General features: G+C 38.2%; 1 long non-coding RNA gene and 2 pseudogenes across 1 annotated transcript in view; 2 read left to right on the forward strand and 1 right to left on the reverse strand.

Annotated features, from left to right (window-relative positions):
* LOC149749310 (uncharacterized) overlaps positions 1 to 24,048 on the reverse strand; it is a 265,921-nt gene extending 241,873 nt beyond the window's left edge. The window contains exon 1 of the long non-coding RNA XR_016392989.1: positions 23,310 to 24,048. This is a non-coding gene — a long non-coding RNA (uncharacterized LOC149749310). The remainder of the gene's footprint in view (positions 1 to 23,309) is intronic.
* LOC111185233 (phosphatidylinositol N-acetylglucosaminyltransferase subunit P pseudogene) lies at positions 13,711 to 14,481 on the forward strand (annotated as a pseudogene).
* On the forward strand, positions 14,762 to 20,180 carry LOC111175904 (mitochondrial import inner membrane translocase subunit Tim17-A pseudogene; annotated as a pseudogene).
* Positions 24,049 to 24,788: the final 740 nt, after the last annotated feature.

The raw sequence follows: 24,788 nt of genomic DNA on the forward strand, positions 1-24,788 counted from the left end.
GGAGCCTGTGCTCCGCAACGGGAGAGGCCACAACAGCGAGAGGCCTGCGTACCGCAAAAAAAAGTCTTTAATCTTGAATATGCAAAGAAAATGACTAGGAGGAAATATAACGAATGTTGTTTTTAGTGGGTAAGATTAGAGTTTCCTTGCAGGGAAATTTTTACTTCTCACTTTATGAATTTTTGTACTATCAGGTATTTTTATAGGCAAATATTCCCTTTTAAAAATATACAAATTATCCTTAATGTCTATGTTTTTCTTTGGGTCTCAAACAGACTTGTCACCAAGAGTCTCAGAACATAAGCTATTTATAATTAAATATTTCAGTTCCAGAATAAAAAGGTAAAGTATTTGCTGGTTCTGGAAAAAAATGTGATTAAAGATTTAACGCACACTCTCTCGGCAAAACTGCACTACAGTAATGTTTAACAGAGTGTGCTATGTGTTGTATTGATGGTATGCAGACAATTTTAGGTCAGAGGTTGGCAAAGTTTTCTTAAAGAGCTAAATAATAAATATGCTAGTCATCGTGGGCCATTCTGTCTCTGTCTCAACTGCTCTGCTGTTATAGGTCAAAAGCAGCCATAGACGATTCATAAATGAATAGACTTGACTGTGTTTGTTGATTCCTGTATTAGATGGTAGATTAGATCATTTTTTATTTTAACACTTGTCTGAATATGTATTGGAAAACTGTAACTAGCATACGAAGTCCATGAATTCATAAGTATTATGGCTTAGAATGAGGCTAAATTCATGTAAGTTTTTTAAAGTTTGGAAATTTAAAGAAAATATTGAGTAAATATATAGAACAGAAGGTATCTGGGTATGACAAAAATCATGAAAGATATTTGCAAATGACAAACATTTGGGAAAACTACATTTGAGTATAAACATCAATTTCTTATTAACAATAAATGGTAGAATGAATAAAATCTCTCCAGACTAAGGTAACTCTTATCAGAATCCAACCCAGTACTTGAGGCAAAGCTCCTTGAAAGAAATATCAAACTGTAGACCAAAAATCCTCAAAAGCAGTGATCCTTAACATTTACTGGATCACAGAAATTATGGACCTGTTACCCAGAAAAAAATGCATACTTAAAAACCGAGCTCCCTGCAACACATCCAGAGACTTCAAAATGGTGAAAGAAAAGAGAACATACGCAACAACATCATTCCCAGGTCTTTTCCAGGCACTCCAGCGCACATGACCTGTGCTCAGTGCTGAACTCAGCAAATCAAACAGACAGACCAAGAATACAGTGCCCTTTAGGAACCAGTGCCCTCCTCACATACCAATTGTGATGACACAGCAAACTGTGCAGTGTCAGAATAAAATACTGTTGCTGCCAAGGACTGCCCCCATTCAATTCAACATTCTGCAGTCCAGGTCAGAAAAAGAACAGAGTTCTAAAGCTCTTGACTCTTCCTCCACTTTCCAAATGCAGCCATAATTTCCAAACTGATAACCTAACCATCATTAGGGGTTTTTTTCCACTTAGCAACATCATAAGTGAGGAAGGGCAGGGGAGGGTATATGGTGGAGAAAAAAGGAGCTAAGATTTTTAAGCACCCACGTTCTAGGTACTCTACATACGCTGCTTTACTGAGTGCTCACAACAACTCCACGAGGTAGACATAGTTATTTTCATTTTAGAGAAAAGGAAATATAAACATTTGTCTAAATTTATCTCCTTTGTCTCCTCAAGATGAAACTTTCATATCAGTAATATTGAACAGTTAATACTGATCTGTAAATATATCTTATTTCGTGCTTCCCTGTTAGCTTTGCTCAGGCTGCTAGAATGTTCTTTCTATATCTGTATTCAACTAAATTGTACTTGGCTTTAAGACTCAGCTTAAGTATGGTTTTCCCTGAGAAGCCTTCCCTAACGCCCTCCCCCATTCTCAGTTCACACTCGCCTTGGTTTCAGTTCCACACAACACTACAATTCTACATACTTCCATGGTACACTCATGAAATCGCTGGTTTACTTGCCAGTCTCCCCCAGTAGACTAAAATCTCTGTAAATACAGAGATCATTTCTATTTGACTTCTCTCTTCAGAGCTTTAATACTGTGTCTGACACAAAGTAAGAAATCCATAATCTGCTATATAAAAAAATGAACGAATGAACTGCATTGCCCAATGTCCTATAGCATGTAAATTGTAAAACCAGGATTTGAAACTAGTCTCTCTTTCCATTATACCATAATGTGAGTACAAAAAAAAAAATCAATCAATTATTTACTACTTTACCCTTAGGATATTAAAGGATAGTCCATCAATGACTCAGTTGCTCTATATTGCCTTGGGAATCCTTCAGGAAGTACCATAAACTAGTTTATAAGGGACAAAAAAAAATTTTTTAATGCCTCAAGTCCAATGAAAATTAAAATTCTGTTACATAGAAAAGCTGAGTTTTTCTCAGAATTAAGTTGCCAAAGAACTGGGAAGTGGCAGTGTGGTACTCAAAAACCCATCAAAGTCAGATAACTTTATCCTTGTTGTGAGGTCCCTCTAACCTCACAGCAGGACATTCTGTCGTGCCATTTTTAGCAAACCCTCAGTAAGGTCCTGAGGTGGAAGCTGCTTCATATCAAGTTGCCTCTTTGAGATTTCCCGAGAGTCGTTCACAATCCCCGAGCACCCAAGAATCTATATATACCCGCTGTCTGACTAGGAAACAAGCTGAGCTCACACTGAATACCAAATTGTTATTCCTGCTTCTCTTCAGTTATTTTTCAGATAGTTCTATGGTCTGGAATGTGGTTGGGGCCTGGTGGCCTTTGCCAAAGTGAATCTGCATCCTACAGGGGCACAAGCACTCAGCTCCAGCTGATACCACCACCATGCTAAGCCCTGTGTCCCAAACAAAAGTTTAGGGGCTGACACTGGGCAACGAGAAGCTACTGCAAGGTTATAAACAAAACAGTGATCAGGTTGATGCTTGAAATATTCTACTTGTTTCATCATCATCATCACTCTTATTGTTATTACCTCTACAATAATGTATTCTCATGCACATTCTATATGCTTCACGAGAGAGAAAGTGCAGTTACAGCTGGTATACATGAAACAAACTTCAGGAGACATATAGAGATGCATTAGAAGGCTGAAGCAACATCTATCATGTGTGTCATGAAGGAAAAATGATAGACAAATGTTGCTTTAGATTACTGTAGTCTACTGAACTGACAAAATTAAAAAGTATGTGTTGCAGGTCTACTGTGTGCAAAGCATTGTGCCAGATGCCGCTGTGCCTATCTGTAGAGAGAAATGAAGAGTTTAGTTGGCTTCTCAGGCAAGAACTCTGGGGAAATTTTTTTAGTAACATCACCATTGTCTAACGTCTTATGCTTTTCTGCTTCAATTTTTTTAAGACACCGTTAGCAGACTCGTAAATAATTAAATATAAAAAATCATCTGCTATTTTTGTGGGGAATATACTTTTTTTCAGTGACCAAAATATTAATATCTACTCTCTATGGATTTGGTTTTGAGTATCAAGGTATTTGAGAAATCCAATTATTAATCAGAAGGTTATGTGTACAGCATATATCCAGAAATAACTGGCTAATTTTAAAGAATATTATACAAAACATTAAACTATATCTGCTCCCAAAGTACCTACAAATACACCCATGCCTTTAAAACTCAGGATCTCTCTTCTTTTAATATAGATGTCAACTCCTTCCAATCAATCAGCCTTTGTTAAAAGTGACCACAAATACCATTATACCACGTAATGTAAGTTGCAGTACAATTAAATAAACTACAGTTTTCATTTATATTCCCATTATGCCTCCTTGAGGATATACCCTGTTCAACTTCACTGGACTTAGGTATTACTCAACTCTATAACAGCAACACATTTAGAAACCAACTCCTTGTATGGATCATGGTCACAAATGCAGTTAATTCATTTAATAAGCATTTACTGCGCATACGTGCTGGATATTGTTCTAGGTACTAGGAATTCAAGCAAAGATGCTGTTGAGGAGACAAACATGTAGCAAGCAGATAAATACAGTTAGTGTGGCACGTACTCTGATAGAAGGAAGTGCCTCAGAAGGATACCTAATCAGATGTGAGCAGTCAGGAAGCCTTCCTGGTCTTAAAGAAACAGTAGAAAGTAACCAGTTGAAAAATCATGCCAAGCTCATCCACAGTGAGCTAGTTAAAAAGAAAAAAAAGTTTCCACTCAATGGGCAGTCTTTTTTTGACTTTGACCTCCACAGGCAGTCCCTATGGAAGACACCATTAGCAGCAAATACCCTATTCACCTACAGGTCTATAATCTAATTAAGATAGTACGTTTAAAATGATGCTTTTAGCAGCAGAAAACCTGTGATCAAGCCCTAGATTTGCCACTTACTATTTGTGTGATTTGGGACAAGTTAGTGTCTCAAAGCCTCAAGTTTATCATCTGCGTAATGGATAATAATAGTATATACTTCACATGCTGCTGTAAAGGTGAAATGAAATAATGCAACTAAAGCCCTTAGGCCAAGCCGGAGAACTCAAAAAATGTTAGCTACCACAAAAACATTAATATGATTAATCTTATGGTGAGTGTACAAGTATTCAAAAGAGCAAGCAATCATTTTCAAATGTGTCTATTTTAAAAAGATTTAGCAGTGACACTGAGGTTTGACTTAACACTTGAAGGCAGCATGAAAAAGTTTCTACATGGTGGAATCAACAGCAAAAGTCAAAATAATGATGATTTGTCCAGGGGGGAATGAGAAGACAATTTTGACTCTGAGTAGAGTTTGTATAAGGAAATAGAAGTAAGACTTGAAAGGTAAGCTGGTAGCAGGTTACAAAAGTCCTTCAAACAAGTTCGAGCTTTGTCCTGCACAATGACGGGGACTGAAAGTTTTTGTTCAATAAAGTAAAATGACCAAAGCAGTACTTTATAAGAAAAACTGGAAAGGGGAGAAAAGTTAGACAAACTGGTTAGGATGTGACTGCAGTACACCTACTTCATGGCAATGAAGACATACCTTGGAGCAGTGACAAGTAGAAAGATGGAGACAAAAAGCATTTTGAAGGATAAATAAACAAGACATACTCACTGAATGCAAGTGCTGGTCACAGTCCTAATCTAAAAAATATTGTCAGGCCACATTTTCCTATGAGTACTTAAGTCTCTGAATTCAAGTTATGAAATTCCAGAGACATGTTGATTCTTCCAGATAGTTTAATGGGTGATAAGGATATTTTGCTCACCATGAGCATTAAATCAGTATTGGTGCTCATAATAATGATCTATATTTGTACACCCATGTTCATAGGAGCATTATTCACACTAGCCAGAAGGTGGAAGCAACCCAAATGTCCACCAATGGATGAATGGACAAACAAATGTTATATATACATACAACAGAATATTATTCAACCCTAAAAAGGAATGGAATTCTGATTCATGCTACAATATGGATGAAGCTTAAAGATTATTATGTTAAGTGAAATAAGCCAAACACAAAAGGACAAATAACATTATGATTCCACCTGTAAGAGGTACCTAGTTATCAAATTCATAGAGACAGAAAGTAGAATGGTAGTTGCCAGGGGCTTGGGGAAAGGAAAATGGGCAGTAACTGTTTAATGGGTACAGAGTTTCAATTTTAGATGATAAAGTTCTGGAGATAGATATTGGTGATGGCTGCACAACAATGTGAATATATTTATTGCTACTTAACTGTCTACTTAAGAATGGTTAAAATGTTTAAAATGAGTATTACTCAGCCATAAAAAAGAATGAAATAATGCCATTTGCAGCAACATGGATGGACCTAGAGATTATCATACTAAGCGAAGTCAGACAGAGAAAGACAAATATCACATGACACCGCTTACAAGTGGAATCCAAAAAAAAATGATACAAATGAACTTACTTATAAAACAGAAATAGACTCACAGACATAGAAAGCAAATTTATGGTTACCGAAGGGGAAGACCGGGGAGGGATAAATTAGGAGTTTGGGATTAAAATATACACACTACTATATATGAAATAGGTAATCAACAAGGACCTACCTTGAAGTATAGGGAACTATACTCAATATCTTATAATAACCTATAATGGAAAAGAATCTAAAAAAGGATACATATATATGTGTATATATATACATAAATATGTAAAAACTGAATCACCTGAAACTAACACATTGTAAATCAACTATATTTCAATAAAAATCTTAAAAAAGAATGATTAACATGGTAAATTTGGGGTTACCTACATTTTACCACAATAAAAAAAAAAATAATGTAGATCTAATGCCCTGAGAAACAGCATGCTCACTCAAAACAAGAGAAAGGTAAAGGCTGCCAACCCACTTAGCCTATAGCTGCTCAGCCAAAAAAGATACCCATCCCTCCCCAGGTCAGACACCATTAGCTGGCTTGTCCAACTGAAGAAATGAAGAGGAAAAAATGTCAACCATCATCTATATCAAAATGATAATGGTAGCACAATGGCACATGCCTCTCTGCTTCTCAACTGCCCTGGTCTGACACTAAAGGAAAAAAGGAGAAGTCACTTCATCAGTCAAAGCAATCCTTCACCTTGGTACTTCCACTTGATGACAAATTCCCTGGAGAAAGGAAAAGTAACTTGCCTATCTCAGTGCCCTTAAGTCCAGAGCCATGACAAATGCTCCATAGACACATTCACTGAGCTTTGAGGGACTAAAATTACTTAATATACTTCTATCAATTAAATTCTCCCAAGTGGATACCATGACCAGCACTATACTAGATGTAATACAAATATAGCAATATAAGATATGGTCCCTGCCTTTTAAGATCACATAATCTACTTGAGGGAACAAGAATCATACAATGATATAATAATGAACAATACAACACAGAATATAATTAGGTGCTAAATTGTGTAGTACAGACTATAAAGTACTCTAGGAGGTCATAAAAATGTCTAACACCTTGTTGAAATGAATAATGGGTCAGGAAATCTTTACTCACTGCCCACTTGTAGGAGCAAGCAGAGAAACCTATAAAATGAACTGAAGGGTTATAAAAATATCCATCAGGGACTTCCCTGGTGGCACAGCCCTTAAGAGTCCGCCTGCCAAGGCAGGGGACACGGGTTCAGTCCCTGGTCCAGGAAGATCCCACATGCCGCAGAGCCACTAAGCCTGTGCGCCACAACTACTGAGCCTGCACTCTAGAGCTCGCGAGCCACAGCTACTGAGCCCGTGAGCCACAACTACTGAGCCCACGTGCCACAACTACTGAAGCCCACGCGCCCTAGAGCACGTGCTCCACAACAAGAGAAGCCACCACAATGAGAAGCCCGCACACCGCAACAGAGTAGACGCTGCTTGCCGCAACTAGAGAAAGCCGTGTGCAGCGACAAAGACCCAACAACCCAACACAGCCATAAATAAATAAATAAAATATTAAAATATATATCCATCATATTTAATTTTATGTGTAATACAACTCCTCTGCCAAACAGTCCCTTACTTAATTTTTTTCCAAATTTGCTTTTTCTCTCAGCTTTGTTTACAAGTAACTAGAAAATACTTCAAAGGAAAATAAATAAACGTGCCAACAGCCATTTGAAAGAATGTGTAAATTACCATGAAACAGAGGTACTCAATAAAAAAATTAGTAAATTCAGCCTTTGTAAAAACTAAACCTTTCATTTCAAAGCTTGATTTGTTCAGACAAAGCCAAGAAGAAATAACTATACAGAGTTCCCTCCATCCCATATGAGGGTTAATGAGATCCAAGGACAATTGTATTCATTTAGCATCAGAATCCAGACCATCTGCTTTAAAAATGAGAATTTCACAACCCTCTACATGTCAGATCAAAACAGACTTTGTTTCTATAAAGACTCAAACTGTGAGTGTGTATATCTTTTTGTTCTGGCCAACTTCAAACATTAAAAGTTGTACGGGTATGTAGTTTAAGCAGAGCGTTGAAGAAGCAAAGCTTTAAATTCTATTTCCTAGGCTGCCAGTGACTATAATCTCTCTACATCACTTTCTTCATCCCTTCTCCCTAAGCAGCAATCAAACATATTTTGCTCCATCAGAATTGAGTAAATATATGGCTACCCGGTATTTCTCAGTCAACTCTCAGTCCTACATAATATTGGCAAGAGTGCTTTGGGTAATATATTGCTGTATAAAAAACTCACTCACGATTCTGTGGATCAGGAATTAAGGAGGACTCAGCTGAGTGGTTCATCTCATCTACCTGATCCAGCTGGTAGCTAAGGCCAGAAGATCAATATTCAAGATGGTCTCCTCACTTAAATGTCTTGCACCACTCTTGCTTTATTCTTTCTCTCTCTCCCTCTCAAGCTCCTTACCGGCCCATTCTTCTCTCCTCTCTCTCCTCTCTCTCCCCTCTCTCTCCTCTCTCTCCCCTCTCTCTCCTCTCTCTCCCCTCTCTCCTCTCTCCTCTCTCTCTCCATTTGGTATGTCATCCTCCAGGACGGGCGAGGACTAGGGTAAGGCAAGAAGAGGTGTCTTGGCCACAAAATTTAAGGGGGCACTAATTCTCAAGTGCTGCCCCAGTACTTACTGACCCCTGAGAATGAGTGCCTTCTTAAGAGTGAATCTCCCAGAGTGCAAAATTTAAGGAGGTGCTCACTCTCAGTATTATGCAAGTACACCTGAGAGCGAGTGTCTCCTTAAATTTTGCACCCTAGAAAACCCACTTGCCTCACCCCAGCCCTGGCCCTACCTCTAGGGCCTCTCCATATGGCTTGGAAGCACCAAATTGAGACACACCACAGCACAGTGGTCTCAGGGGAGTCACACCTCCTACATCATGACTATCTTCCAAGAGGTAAGGGAGTTAAAGCTGCTGGGCCAAGAAAAGTCTTTGCATATAACTGGTACGTGGTGTCACTTTCACCCTATTCTATTGGTCAAAGTAGTCACTGGCTCTGCCCAAGTTCACGGATAGAGAAACAGACACCAACTATTGATGAAGGTGTAAGGAGGTCTCGTTGCAGAAGAGCAAGTGGTATGAGAGACACTGTTGGAGCCACCTTTGGAAAATACACTCTTCCCCATCTTCCTCTATAAATTTTTGTTCATGTTTCCTGGAACATTGCAACATACTCCCCATTAATATCCTAGCCTCTAAACTTCATCTTCAGTTCAGTATACTGAAGCATAATGCTTGCTGCCAGACCTTCCTGTAATAAGTATCTTATCAGTACCCTTGCTTATATTGTCCAGTGATTCCACTGGCTTATAAATAAAACCCCAACTATTCTACCCGTCATTTAAAGTGTTCCATGATTTAGTACCATCTCACCTGTTGTTGGTTAAATTGTGTTACCCAGAAAGATATGTTCAAATCCAAACCCCCAGTACCTGTAAATATGACTTTATTTGGAAATAGCATCTTTACAGTTCATCAAGTTAAGATGAGGTTCTGCTGGATTAGGTTGGGCCCTAATGCAATGACTGGTGCCTTTATAAGAAAAAGAGATCTGGACAAAGAGACAAGAGGAGACACAGGAAAGAAAGTCATGTGAAAACATAGACAGACTGAAGTGATGCATCTACATGCCAAGGAACGCCAAGGATTGCCAGGAGCCACCAAAGCTCGGAGGAAGCAAGGAAGGATTCTTCTGTGGAGCCTTCAGAGGGAGCATGGCCTTGCCAACACTTTGATTTTGGACTTCTGACCTCCTAAGACAGAACAAATTTCTGTTGTTTTAAGCCACAAAGTTTGTGGTAATTTGTCATGGTAGCCCTAAGAAACTAACACACTACCCATCTAATTCTAACCCACACTACTGCCAAACACTCTGCATTTATTTAAGCATAGTTCTCTTCCCTGTTCCCATCTTCCGATTAATTACTGCATCTCTCTTTGTCCTTTCCTTCTACTAAAAGGAACAAAGCAAAGCAGTGCACACACCTATAAATTGTGGCTGAGTTATAACTGGCATCTTCTGGCACTCTGCTAGGCAGGGCTACTTGTCCCAAACACTGAGTCAGAGTACACGTGGTATAAAGAGAGTTCCACACATTTGTTAACTTAAACAAAAATGTTAAGAAGATATGAAGGTTTTTTAGTAAGTGCTTAGAGTTGTAAGTAGAACAATTCTTTTCCTGTCATATTCTTTGTTCATCAAAAAGAAACATAATGTTTAAGTGAGATAATAATTTATAGAAATGGATTGTGCAAAACTATAGAAGTCCTTCCTCTGCTCGTCAGTCACCTCTTAGCTGTCAGAAAATGTATGAATTACAGTGGCTTTAACCAACCGGACCAAAAATGACTTCCAAATCGTAATTCAATAACCCAGAACTCTAGCAAGGTAGCCTCATTACAGTTCCCATTTGGAATGTCCGATACAGTATATGAAGAGCTCCTCAAGAAATCAAGGAGGTCACTTATCCTTTTCCCAAAAATACTTTACATGGTAACTTGTGCAAAATAAATACAATACTTTTTAATACAGTACAAAATGAACACTCAGAGAGATTTGAGGGACAGAATCTGGAATGCAGGAAGTGATCATACTACTGTATCCTGCAGTGGTTGGTATACATCTGGAGCCCTGAATACCCAGTGGCTACCACACCTTTAGAGGTAAGTAGATGACCTGGAAGGCACTAATGGGAGCAAGAGGGAGAAGAGGCTTGAGAAACAGCAGATTTATACAGTGATGTTTAACTTGAAGAACAGAAGTTTCTGAAAAACCTTAATTACCTTAATAAGTAAGAAGGACCTTTCTATCACAGAATCAGACTTATTTTTTGTGCCCCAAAGAGTAAAGCTAACACCAATAAATGAAAGTTACAGGAAGACAAATTTTGATTCGTCTTAAAAGAGATTCCTAAAAATCAAGTTAGTAATTGTGAATTGTCCCTGGAAGTGTTCATGCAAAGACTTGCAACTACTTGACAATAGTATCTTGGTTATCTTTACAGCCCTAGTGCATAGCAGAGATACTCCCATGTAATAACTGACTAATATGTATTTGATAAATCAAGGGAAATTCAAACAGACCCTTCTAAACCTAGGATACCAGTATTTTGGGATTCCAAAAGAAACTCAACTACGAGACACTATTTTCCTTTCAATAGGTCACATTATCATAATTTTCTTTATGCTGGATGCATACCCCTCAGGAAAATAAAGAAGGACCCCAAACATCTCAGTATGGATATCCAAGGTAATACCACATAGTAATAAGTGTAAAATGTGAAACACTTAAGTTCAAAAGTTCAAATACATATATTTACACATATACTTAATCCCTCTAAAATTCCCCTTATTCAAGGCAAAAGTGAGCTGCAACTTATCAAACCTTTACCACACACATTAATCTCAGTGCTTTCATATTCATTCAAAAGCATTTCTTGAATGCTGACCATATGCCAGACATGTCTAACACTGTCAACCAATTTAGTGAGGTAGGGATTAATATCTTCACTTGAAGGCCAAAGGAGTTATGTAACTTGTCCAAGTTCAGGCCACCATTAGCCCATACAGAGCATTTGTGCAAACAAAAAAAACAAGGTACCTCTTCCTCAAGACATTTTACTTCCATTTGCCAGAAAATGTATCATAATATACTAATTTTATCTGAACAAGAAACTTGACTGCCCTCTGCCATAAAATTGTCTCAGTAAATATTCAAATTGATAAGTCTATGATATAAACAGTGTGCACCTTAGATCAGTTTCTTTGTACAGTGCACAATTTACTCAATGGTAAGTGACAATCCCATCAGTCCCATATGAGATCTAATAAACGTAGCATCAGGGATTTTACTCCCAAGTACTACCATTAACTCCCACCCTAAATGGGAATCATCAAGAATTTCATGTGAATTACATAATCCTCTGGCTGCATATGATTGCTGTCTCCTTTCTGCACTGTTTCATACTCAAAGCACTTCTGAAATGTATTTAGGTGGACATAAACCCACTGAAAACACAGAAAGCAACAAATGCGAGATGAACGAGAAGGGCTCCTCAGAAAGCTCATCATCAGCACCTCCCAAATAAGAACTGCTTCTCTAAAGCCTGATTTTTACCTACCAGGCAAATTGAAAAATATTATTGATTAATATAAAGTAACTGTTCTCATAAATGTCAAGCAAATACTCACTTGGAACCTGAAGACCTTAATTATAACAAAAATGATTTTAATCAGATTCCACTAAGAGGGACTCTTAGTGCTTCAGATCAATGTTCAGTCTACTTCTGGAAGAAAGATATTTAGATAACAAGGGTTTTTACGAAAAGATGTTGCCTCTTCCTAGAGGAAGATATTCCAGTGTGAAACGGCCTTGACACCCAGTGAAAATAAAAATGTCTTCAGAAAGAACAATGTTATGTTTGTGTATGTGGTGCTTTAAATTCATCCAAACCTCCTTTGCTGGGTCTCTATTATGTTTCAAGTTTTGTGTCAGATGCTGAGAACACACTGATGATCAAATCCAGACCATGCTCTGCTCTCATTCCAGCAGGCAAAATTAATGTAAAAAAGGAAAGTGTGACAACTGCTACAATAGAGATCTAGACAAAATGTAACAGACCCACTTGCTCTTGCCTTGATTTGTTCTCTGAACATGATTTCTTGGAATTTAGGTAAATAGAGCTCACAAAATTTTAAGTATGCTTTATAATTAACGTAAAGACCAATCACTATCATCATATCTGGCACACAGTAAATACATAATAGATGTGGAATGAATAAATAAATGAACTTTCCAGCTTACAAATTAGAGTTGGGCCATAAGCAAACATCCCCATCAATTATAAAAGAAGTGTTCATGAATACAAAATATTTTTAAAAAGCCAGACGCCTAAGGCAATTTGAATTGAGAGAAGAGACCATTTAAAATACAAACCTCATACTGACCAGCCTAAAACATACATAAATTATTTCCTATACCTCTTAGGCTATTTAATGATATATTTTCAGCATCTCAGCAGCACATTTATTTTCATTTTCCAAGTCATGTGGGCTATTGTTTTTGTCCTAAATCCCAACCATATCTATCAATATGGCTTTGGCAAGAGTGATCAATTATGAGGAGCTCTAATAATTTCCATTGTTTTCAGCCATCCAGACAGAGATCGGGGTTTCAAAGCAAAACAGAGACAGGGACAGAGACAGGCAGATTGCTTCCTGTACAGAGGGGGATCTATATTCATGAATTCCAACTTTTTGGTGGATAATTTGAGAAGGTCTGTACCTTCAACAGTTTCAACCACTCCACCCTATACTAACCAAGCCTCCCCAAAGACACTTCACTGAAATAGAAGCAAGACGCTATCTACCTTACTTTTTCTTCTAATTCTGTGCTTTCGGACTTCTTTTTATTCCTCTCACATTCTATTATAAATAACTCGAGGATGGAACACAGTCTGTGCTGTTCTCCCTCATCAGCACCTAGCCCAGCACCATATGCAATGAAGCACTTATAAAATGCCTTGTGACGATTGACTAGACATGAAGCCACCGCACATATGAAACTCAGAAGCTTTTTTTTAAACATGCTTTTAGGCAATGCCTGATGTGAAGAAGAGTCACAAAACACTAAAATTAAAAGACTTTACACTATTTAAACTACAGTTCCTGTCAACTATTTGTTGAACCCTGTGAGCTTCTTCCATACTAATTTCCACACGACCACTTACCAGAAAACAGTTCCAAACTTTCTAGGCGGAGTCCATGGGACTTGAGACAGGAAAGAAAGAAGAACATAAACCTACTCTACAGCTTGCACCCTCCGGCCCGGTACGAAGGCGGTGCGCCTGCACACCAGCGGGTGACTCCCTGGCCTTTTCCTCAATTTCTCCTCCTGCAGGGCACTCGGCACTCAGGAGGCCGAGCTGCCAGCAAGACGGGCCCAAGATTGTCTACAGCCACAGAAAAAATGATGGAAAAGTCACCCTTGCCATTTCCAGAAAGAGCGATCTATGGCTTTCTTTTTTGTTAAGCTCCCAATTTTGGTGCACACTATATCTCATGTGGCCTTTTATTCCTGAATCTTGGTTGAACACCTAAGGCTTAACCTATTGGCCTCAAAAATATCAGGCAGTTGCATTGCCTGTCTACCTCATTATTACTATAGCAATCCGTTACATAGTCTTATTTGGAATAAACATGATGAGTACCTCCCCACTCAACTCCATTCATGTAATCACAGATAACAATGCTAAAAATCAACAGCAGAAGAAATACCAAGAGGCCATCTAGCATTAGAAGATATTTCTATTAGTGAAATAAACTAAATATTCCTTCTTGCAACCAAAGAACTTTACACCAAAAACTGAATTGTATGTAGACTAACACCAAGCATTTATTATTTTTGACATAATATTGATCATAATTATTTTGACTATCTTTCTTATTAATATCCAGTATTGAAATGTAAAAAGAAAAACAAGTTAATTGAATGTCTCTTAGATTAAGTTCCATTCATATTGTAAATGTTCTCAAATATTAGACATTAATGGAATACTGCATTACTAGATATAGATAACTTCATAGTACAACTACATATAGATACTATATATGAAAACTACATATATAGAATACTCTATAGTATAACATAGTATACTTGCAGAGAAGATCCACTTCTCAGTAACCCAATGAAATTCTGGAACCACTTATGCTGACAGTTTTCTTAGATATTGGCATTCAATACAATTTAAGTAGAACAATTAAATAGTAGCAGACAATTTGGGTTACACCATTAAGGTGGCAAAAAGCATGTTCCAATATACTATGAATTTTGTACAGTGAAACACTGATAAGTTAGTTCTTGATTCAAAAAGAAAATAAGTTTCAGCTTCCTTTTGAAAAACAGGCATCATCATTGCTCGCTACCTATCTTCAGGTTTCTACCAAATCTTCAATAGGTTGCATGTACTCAGATCTGATAAGAATTGCACAGGCAGAAATGTTGAAAATTCATATGTTTTGGCAACTTACGATAATCATTAAAAAGAGATTCAGGAGCGGCAGAGTCAAGATGGGGGAGTACACGACACAAGCCTTGCCCCTGGTGCAATGTGGACGACTGTGATGGGGTCTTTACGATGGGAGCCATAGGTGGTGGGATCTTTCAAGCAAAGGTTTTCGCAATTCTCGGGTGGGAGTAAACCACAGACTATGAGGGAATCTGACAGCTATTAGAACCAGGGCTCTGCAGTTGGGAGGTAGCTTTGCAGTTTGGGGAGGTCTGTTTTCCATGATTGACTGCAGTATGGTTCATGTCAGAGGGAAAGAAGACCCCTGGAACTGCATCACGAGTGGTGCCTTAACAGGAGCCATCCTGGCAGCAAGAAATGGACCAGTGGCCATGGTTGGGTCAGCCGCGATGGGTGGCATTCTGCTAGCTCTCATCGAAGGAGCTGGTATCTTGTTAACCAGATTTGCCTCTGCCCAGTTTCCCAACAGCCCTCCGTTTGCTGAAGACCCCTCCCAGCTGCCTTCATACCAGTTACCATCCTCACCTTTTAGGGACTATCAACAATACCAATAGGACCTCTCTCCCGGGACTTCTTAAAGAGAATGAGCTGCGGTTCAAGGAAGGATTTCAGAAGATCAAGTTCAGTCTGTTTTTAAAACTGTAGGTGGGAAAACTATGGCCAAATAGGCTATGAAGAGACATTTAGCACCTTTTTCTATTTAAGGGAACGTGGGAGATCAGTGGAACAGAATAGAAAGCCCAGAGATAAACCCATGCACATATGGTCACCTTATTTTTGATAAAGGAGGCAAGAATATACCATGGAGAAAAGACAGCCTCTTCAGTAAGTGGTGCTGGGAAAACTGGACAGCTACATGTAAAAGAATGAAATTAGAACACTCCCTAACACCATACACAAAAATAAACTCAAAATGGATTAAAGACCTAAATGTAAGGCCAGACACTATAAAACTCTTAGAAGAAAACATAGGCAGAACACTCTATGACATAAATCACAGCAAGATCCTTTTTGACCCACCTCCTAGAGTAATGGAAATAAAAACAAAAATAAACAAATGGGACCTAATGAAACTTCAAAGCTTTTGCTCAGCAAAGGAAAAGACGAAAACAAGATGAAAAGACAACCCTCAGAATGGGAGAAAATACCTGGAAATGAAGCAACTGACAAAGGATTAATCTCCAAAATTTACAAGCAGCTCATGCAGCTCAATATCAAAAAAACAAACAACCCAATCCAAAAATGGGCAGAAGACCTAAAGAGACATTTATCAAAAGAAGATACACAGATTGCCAACAAACACATGAAACGATGCTCAACATCACTAATCATTAGAGAAATGCAAATCAAAACTATAATGAGGTATCACCTCACACCAGTCAGAATGGCCATCATCAAAAAATCTACAAACAATAAATGCTGGAGAGGGCGTGGAGAGAAGGGGACCCTCTTGCACTGTTGGTGGGAACTTATATTGATACAGCCACTATGGAGAACAGTATGGAGGTTCCTTAAAAAACTAAAAATAGAACTACCATACAACCCAGCAATCCCACTACTGGGCATATACCCTGATAAAACCATAATTCAAAAAGAGTCATGTACCACAATGTTCATTGCAGCTCTATTTACAATAGCCAGGACATGGAAGCAACCTAAGTGTCCATCAACAGATGAATGAATAAAGAAGATGTGGCACATCTATACAATGGAATATTACTCAGCCATAAGAAGAAATGAAATTGAATTATTTGTAGTGACCTAGAGTCTGTCATACAGAGTGAAGTAAGTCAGAAAGAGAAAAACAAATACATGCTCATACAAATATATGCTCACACATATATATGGAATTTTTGTTAAAAAAATGGTTCTGATGAACCTAGTGGCAGGACAGGAATAAAGACGCAGACGTAGAGAATGGACTTGAGGACACGGAAGGGGCAAGGGTAAGCTGGGACGAAGTGAGAGAGTGGCATGGACATATATACACTACCAAATGTAAAATAGATAGCTAGTGGGAAGCAGCCGCATAGCACAGGGAGATCAGCTCGGTGCTTTGTGACCACCTAGAGGGGTGGGATAGGGAGGGTGGGACGGAGGCTCAAGAGGGAGGGGATATGGGGATATATGTATATGTATAGCTGATTCACTTTGTTATAAAGCAGAAACTAACACACCATTGTAAAGCAATTATACTCCAATAAAGATGTTTAAAAAAAAAAGATTCAAGTACTTACATGGTGGAATTTTTGTGTTCTAGTTTTTCTCATTTAAAAAGTTTCTTATTACCCCTTAGAGTTTGAACACAAAAAATATATTTCTAATACTTCCATCTAGGTCTATATAAATCCCCCTTAATTTCACTCTTTTCCTCTGTTGAAATCAAATGTGCATCTAGTTTACATAGGCACAGGATAGTACTAAGGCAACTAGTAAGTGCTCATATTTCATTCAGTGCTGGAGTACTAGGGGTTGTGCAAAGATAAATAAAAAGGACAATCAGTTTCCTGATTTGTAATTTAAACAAAATGAACAAATAAAATAAAATAGTAAAGAGAAGAAATGGAATGACACGGAACGGAATGAAAGGGAATAAAATGATAAAGTGAAAAGGAATGGGAAATTATTTTTCTACTCTTGGCTCCTTCTTATGTGATTATCATGCTGTTGTTCTACATTTTGCTAAACTACTATAAAAAGCTTAAAGGCAGAGTCTATCATATTTTTCACCATATCTTTAAACATCTGCCATAGTGGAAAATACACATTTAAGTGAGTAAGTAAACAGTAAAATATCACACAGGAGAAACAAAATTCTATAAGCACTAAAACCAACACTGTGAACGTAACTACCTCAAGTATTAAGGAATCAGCTTATTGTTATCTGAAATAAATGATGTAAATGTTTTCTCAAATTTTTATCTTAGAATTCATCATTTGTGCCTTTGAGGTGGGGACTTCAGAAGTTAGAAACGACATTCTTAGTGGTATTTACAGCCAAAACTAAATCTTTCAACAGTAGTTCAGGCTGGATTTCTAGGTTTATCATAACAGGATGTAATTTTGTATATAAATATGCATGTGATTTTCTAAATATTAAAAGATTCTTCTCTAGTCATGTTCCTCATGGAGAAAGAGTCTAAGCAAAAACAAAATGCTGAAACAAGGCCCCTAGTTTTTAAATTGCTTTTACTGAGTGGAGGGGATCCTGGCACCTAATTACCTAATCCCACTGGAAGAACTGGCATGCAGGAACTAGCAGCCCATGGTTGCTAGAGTTATGAAACCTGGAAAAAATAACATGAAACTCCTATGCTCAAACACACATATTTGCACATGGGCTGACTTTCATCCAGTAGACAGCCCAGACCTCTTTAGAAATTGCAGAGTAAATCAGGAAATTAGCTCCAAGGATTATATGCTTCTACTCTGCTTCAGGGGCCCCAATTCACATCATAATGGTTCTGAGAAGTTTTCATGACCAAACCCAAGAACAAGGAGGCAGAAGACCTGAAGGTTCACAAATGACCCATCCACCCTCTTCTGTGGAGACAAAACAGTTTCTATCCAACATGCTCAGAGGAACGCGAATGATCTGTTCAGGACTGAACTGCTTTACCCTCGCTGTATGTAAATTATTCATTACCCCCTCCTTTTGCACATTTTGCCCTCCATTTTCCCTGCTTACTTCACCACTTTTTCTCCGAGCTACCTCAATTGCCTTGTGCTTTGCTCTCTTCAGAAACTTAAAAAGGAAACTAGATTCATTAGCCAAATAACAGAATCATACATTTCTTTTTGATATATTGGGGAGTAGGGAAGATGCTTTGGGATCTCTCTGATATTCAGCTTTTTAGAAAACAATTCCTTAAATTATTGTTTTAAATATTTGAACTGCTTCGTCTAACTTTCTCTGATAGCACGCTAAATTAGACTAAAACATGGAACGTTTTGAAAACCTATTTCTGTTGTCAGTGCTTCCATACGAACAGCAGGGGGCAATAGCACACCAAGAATTGTGGAAACTGTCTCAGGCTCTAAGAAACACTGTTGAATTGCTGCACTGGGTCTGTGTACCCCAACGCGATGATCTCAGCTCTCAGATGAAGTCTTTTGTTTTGTGTCCTATTTTACAATGCACTGTTCAGTTTTCTATGAGTTGTAACTTATTCAGACAGCATTTCACTGACAGTTTAGCTTAAGAAAAAAAAAAAGGTGAAGGAGAAAAAAAAAGAGGAAAGAGAAAATTAAGTGCAGCAAAATGAAACACAAAAAAACAAGGAACAAGTAATCCTGCATGTATTGAAAGTTTGTCCCTTCTCTGTTCCCATCCACTGGAATCTTAAACATTGTTTTCCTGGATTACAGACTTAATTCACCCTTAACCCTTCCCTCATAGATACACTCATTTCATTCTACCTTCTCTGTCATACAGTTTTCTGTTAAAACAACATATTTCTTTATAAAAAGAACAAACTGTTTTAAGCTGAATACTTTTTAAAAGAATTCAAAAAACTGTGTGCTGGCCTTTGGTCAAGCGTCTCTGTATAGAATTTTAATGCTTTTCTGCTTTTTAAACATTTATTAGTCAAGATACATTTCATTGCTATGTTTCAATAAAGTTATTCCCCTGTAAATTCACGCCTTCAGCTAAACAGCAAAAAGCTGCAGTTGTGAAGCTGTATCTGATGAGTTTGGGGGTAGAATATAAAGTAGAAACTGTAACATCAGAGATTTGAGGAATACATTCAAGGATCATTTCCACTGCATTGGAAGGTGTTTCATAATCCAACCTTCAAAATCAGCAGAGATTAAGCTATTTCATGCATAATTTGAGTTGCACCCCAAAATATAAAACCTGTAAGACTGGCTTCTTTCTCCCACCTAGGCTGGAATTCCCAGAGTTACTAATGCATTCTCACAGAGTTATTAATTTATGACTGCGGAATGGCAGAAGTAATATTATTTCAACATCTGGCACTAAAATTCCTCGTCAAGGGATAGTCCTTTCCCTCCCTGAGACTGAGGGCTCTATCTGATACCCTCGACTTTATCCCCTCTGGCCTGTCTCCTACTATTCTCCTGCACACAGCGCTCCAGTCACACCAGCCTCCTTGCTGTTCTCTGAAAATACACCAAGTAATCTTGTGCCTCAGGGCCTTGCTGTTCTCTCAGTCAGGGTAAGTCTTAGCCCACTTATCCAAACGACTCATTCCTTCACCTACTTCAAGAGTTTGTGCGAAAGTCCCTTTCTCGTGGAGGCTCTCCCTGACCACTTACTTAAAATAGAAAACTCCCCCCTAGCATTTCCTACTCTCCTCCCCCTCCTTTATCTTCCTCAATAGCACTTATCATCATCAAATATTATATGCTACATCTTACATGTAATAAAAATGAGCTACTGAAACCAAACATATCTACCAACAAAGGGCTTAACCCCCCTATTAAAAGGACAAAACAGTTGATTCCAAAGCAAAACCCAACTCTTTGCTGCACATAAAAGACAAAGACACACATAAAACAATTCAGAAATGCTAACAATGAAAGGATGCACAAAGGTATACCAAGAAAATACAAAGAAAGAATTGAGATTTTGAAATCCAACTAAGTAGAATTTAGACCCAAACCTATAACAAGTCAAAGAGCACTTTACAAATGCTAAATGCTACAATTCACAGTGAAAATAAAATATTTATAAAATATGCAGCAAATAACACAGTAGCTTCTTTCATTTAGCAGAAACTACGAGAGACTCAAAGAGACTAGAAATACATAAATAATAGCAGACTTTAGTATACTTCCCTTGGTCCAAGACCAAAAATGGTACCAAAAAACATTTATAATAATTGATTCCATAATTACAGAGACATCTATACTTCAATAAATTACATAAAGAAAAGTACAAATAATATTCTCCATCAACAAGATGATAAAAGTATGAATCCATAACAATCAAAACATAAGAAAATCTTCCCACTGTGAAATTTAAAATGTTTCTATTAAACTTAGCTTGACTCAAGGAAAAAATAACAACTGATAATGAAATTTTCTAGAAACAAATAATGAAAACATGATATCAGAGTTTACAGGATACTGCTAAAGAGTGTTTAGAAAGATTCATAGATTTAAATATTTGTACCAATAAAAATGAGAGAAAATGAGATAGACATTATCCTCAAAAAATTAGAAATATTTAAGACTTGTTTTCTTTTTCTCCGTACTTTGGACTTAATTTTCTTTTTAATTAAGCAAACTAGATTTGAAAACAACCTGAAACAAATAAACCTAGTTGTATCAAACTGCATTTAGCACTTTTATAAATTCATTATAACTTTGGTTCTGTTAATTTGAAACTAACATATATTATGGGAAAAAGTAAATAAGCAATTATGTTAACATTATTAGGAACCATGCTTTTCAGCAGAAAAGAGATTCTATAAAATTAAATAAGTAAAAAATTCTATAACATTTCATTAGAATTGGAGTATCAGCACAAATTTATGATTTATTTTTCTTTGAAAAACCACATATTTCCTAGATCTGTATTAAAATGTCTGAGAAGTAACAACAGGCCTTTCAGCCATGAACATCCTACATGCACAGATTGTGGTCAACAAATACCATTTCCACTGAAAGCAATGAAGTCTCCTTTGAGAAATGGCTGATTCTAGGTCTGGAGCGGTAAATGAGACTGTTCCAATACGAGACTGGGACTCTTTAAAGTATCCAAAAGCAAGGAAGCTATCAAGACATTTGCAGTTATCAAATGAACACAGAAGCCAAAGATGGGCAATTTGAGCTTTAAAATGAATAATCACTGCAATTATATAAAAGTGTATATAGAGATGCCAATAGAATCAATGCAAAACTAGAAGCAATAGGAAATTCAATATGAGAGCGAGATACAAAATTACATGTAGAAATCGATGTCTTCATATGTTTAAGCAATAAGTGATTATAGGGGAAAATAGAAGAGATGATCCCATTTACATAACCAACAAAAATGAAAAAATATCCTAGGAGTAAATGTTATAAGAACTGTGCAAAACCTATATGAGAAAAACTTTAAAGCTTTCCTGAAAGATAGAAAACTGTGACTTGAATAAAAAGAAAAATAAACCTTGCTCCTCAATTGAATAATGCAAAATCATAAATTAATGCCAATTTTCAAAGTGTTTTTTACACAGTTAGTTTCTGTAGTTTACATGGAAAAAATAAATAAGCAAGATTATTTCCCCCCAAAACAGGAAATCAAAATAAGGAAACAGCAATAAGGCAGGCCTAGCTCTACCAGATATTAGAACATATTATACAGTTTCTGTAATTAGAACAGTATAATATTAGCACTTGAGTAGACAATCAGATCAATAGAAAAAAATAGTAAATATAGATGTAGAGCCACATACAATGTGAAAATTTATGTATGTGATAAAAGTGGTATCTCAAATCACTGCGAAATAAATGGGCTTTTGAAAATTAAATGTTGTTAGAACAGCTAAATAGGTCTGTGAAACAGAAAACATCGGATATAACATCACCTAAGTGGAATTCCAGCCAGAAAAGCCAAAAAATTCAACGTCAATCTTTCAACGAGGGCCAATTTGAGTATCCAAATTGAAGGGCATTCTGTTAAACCACTGGTCTGAACTTTCCCAAAAAAGTCAATGCCAGAAAAAAAAAAAAAAAAAATAAGCAAAAAAGGCTGAGGAAGTAGTCTAAACTGAAGGAAGCTCAAGAGACTTTATGACTAAAATCGATACGTGAGCCTTGTTATATCCTGGATTTTTATTCTACAGACAACAACAGGGTAAGCAAGGATTTGGGGTGGCGTGGGGGGACAATGGAGGAAATTCTAATATGGACTATATATTAACTTAGAGTAATGTAACAACGTTTAGTGCATTCCGCCTCCCCAGGTCTGAAAAGCCTAGGGATACATTTCCTAAAGACACAGCACTGATCCTATAGGCCAGTAGTCCGCAGTTGGGGCGATTTTGCCCTGCCCCGCCCTCCCCACACCCACGTGATAATGTCTGAAAACATTTTGGGTTGTCACAAGTTGGGGAGGGGAGGGCCGGGTGCTACTGGCATCCAGCAGCGTGTGAAGGCCAGGAGTGCTACTGAACACGGTACAATGCCCACGACAGCCCCACTCCCCTCACTACAAAGAGACTTCACGCCAAAATCAACAGCGCCACAGTTGATAAACCTTGATGTAGGAGAATCCCTTATTCTCAGGGGACAGTACTGCGATATTAGGCTGAATTAAATGAAATGGTCTGCCGCGCAGGTCAAATATTGGTAACATTTAAGGGTGAAGGGTTATGACGTCCACAACTCACTCTCAAACTGTTCAGCAAAACACACTGTACATGTCCTTCCGCCCTGCTTTCCTCCTCCCTCGAGTACCGAAGCAGGGTCGTACTCCTCCTAGCGCGGACGGACCCGCCGAGCCTGCGCGGTGGGAGAACACTGCGAGCGACCACTGCGCAGGCGCTAGGTGGCAGCCACGCCCACGCGGCGCTTCTCCAAAAGTTAACAGAGGTGGGGCAGACCTCGCAGTCACCTCGGCTGCCTGGAGCAGAGGAGAGAAGAGAAGGCTCCCGAGGGGGCTCCGCTGTCTTCTCCAGGAGTGACGACGCTGCTTTCCCAGTTGAACCCCGCCCCCTCCTCTGCGATCCGCTGCGGGCTGCAGGGATCATCGCTTATCCTTTGGAGCCCTCTGCCAGGAAGAGTCCGTTGCGTGCGGCCGCTGGTGCCTGGCCATTCCCGTGCAGGCTGGATTCTCCAGAGGTGAGCTTTCACACTCTGCTTAGTGGATTCTGACTTACTTTCTGACGAGCCTGGGCAGTACTACAGCTCGTGACCACTGACCGAAAATGCCCGGGCAGGCTCATTCCACACCGGGCTTCTCGCCAACAACAGCTTACCCAGGTAACATTTTTAAATACCTTAAAATTCTTCAGCCTAGAGTTTCTTAATCAAGGAGTTGACAGACTTTTTCTGTAAAAAGCCAGATAGCAAATATTTTAGGATTTGCAGGGCAGGAACAGTCGCCTCTGTCGCTTCTTTTTCTTTCTTTTTTTTTTTTAACAACCTCAGAAAAATGTAAGGAAAAAAACCCCGCTCTTAGCTTCAGGCTTTACAAAAACATGGGGATTACTATGATTAGATTACAGTCTTTCAGTTTACCCAGCACGGAGGCTAGAGCTTAAGTCTCTGGTCCAACCACAGTTCTGCAGTAAGGACTCAGGTTCCAGGAGGACCACGACCCAACCGGGCTTACTGGGCGCCACCTACTGAGGCTTAATTTACCATCTTTTGGGCCCCTACACCTGCACCTCTGCTCTTCTCTGCTGAGTGGCTGTTGAGTTCCTGGCAGTCAGGAGGGCTGCCAGGATATCCCCAGACAAGCAGCCACACCCTCCTTCGCTCTAAAATGACAATCCCTTCCTGTCTGGGAGCAAAAACCAAAGTCCTCACACTGTGATTAAATGAGTATAAACAATACAAGATCTCAGACAATTGTATTTATATAGCATTTTTTCTATTGATAGATGTAATATATTTATGTCCACTCTGGTAATTTGGAAAATACGGAAAAGCATATGGACAAAAATTAAAATTCAGCATACTCCCAACCCACAAAAATGAACTATCAAAATGTTTCTGTATTCTTCTAGTCCAGCTTTTCAATGCATATTAATAGGACAACGTACTGAACTGGATTTCTAAAAAATTTTTCTTAATAAACTTTTGTTGAATTACCAAATCCAAAAACGTGAAACTGTAAATATACAGTTCAATAAACTTTCAAAGAC

The sequence above is a fragment of the Delphinapterus leucas genome, chromosome 4 (assembly GCF_059928025.1).
Source record: "Delphinapterus leucas isolate spDelLeu-1000000601 "Yukka" chromosome 4, BTC_Dleu_Yukka2, whole genome shotgun sequence".
Lineage (NCBI taxonomy): Eukaryota > Metazoa > Chordata > Mammalia > Artiodactyla > Monodontidae > Delphinapterus > Delphinapterus leucas.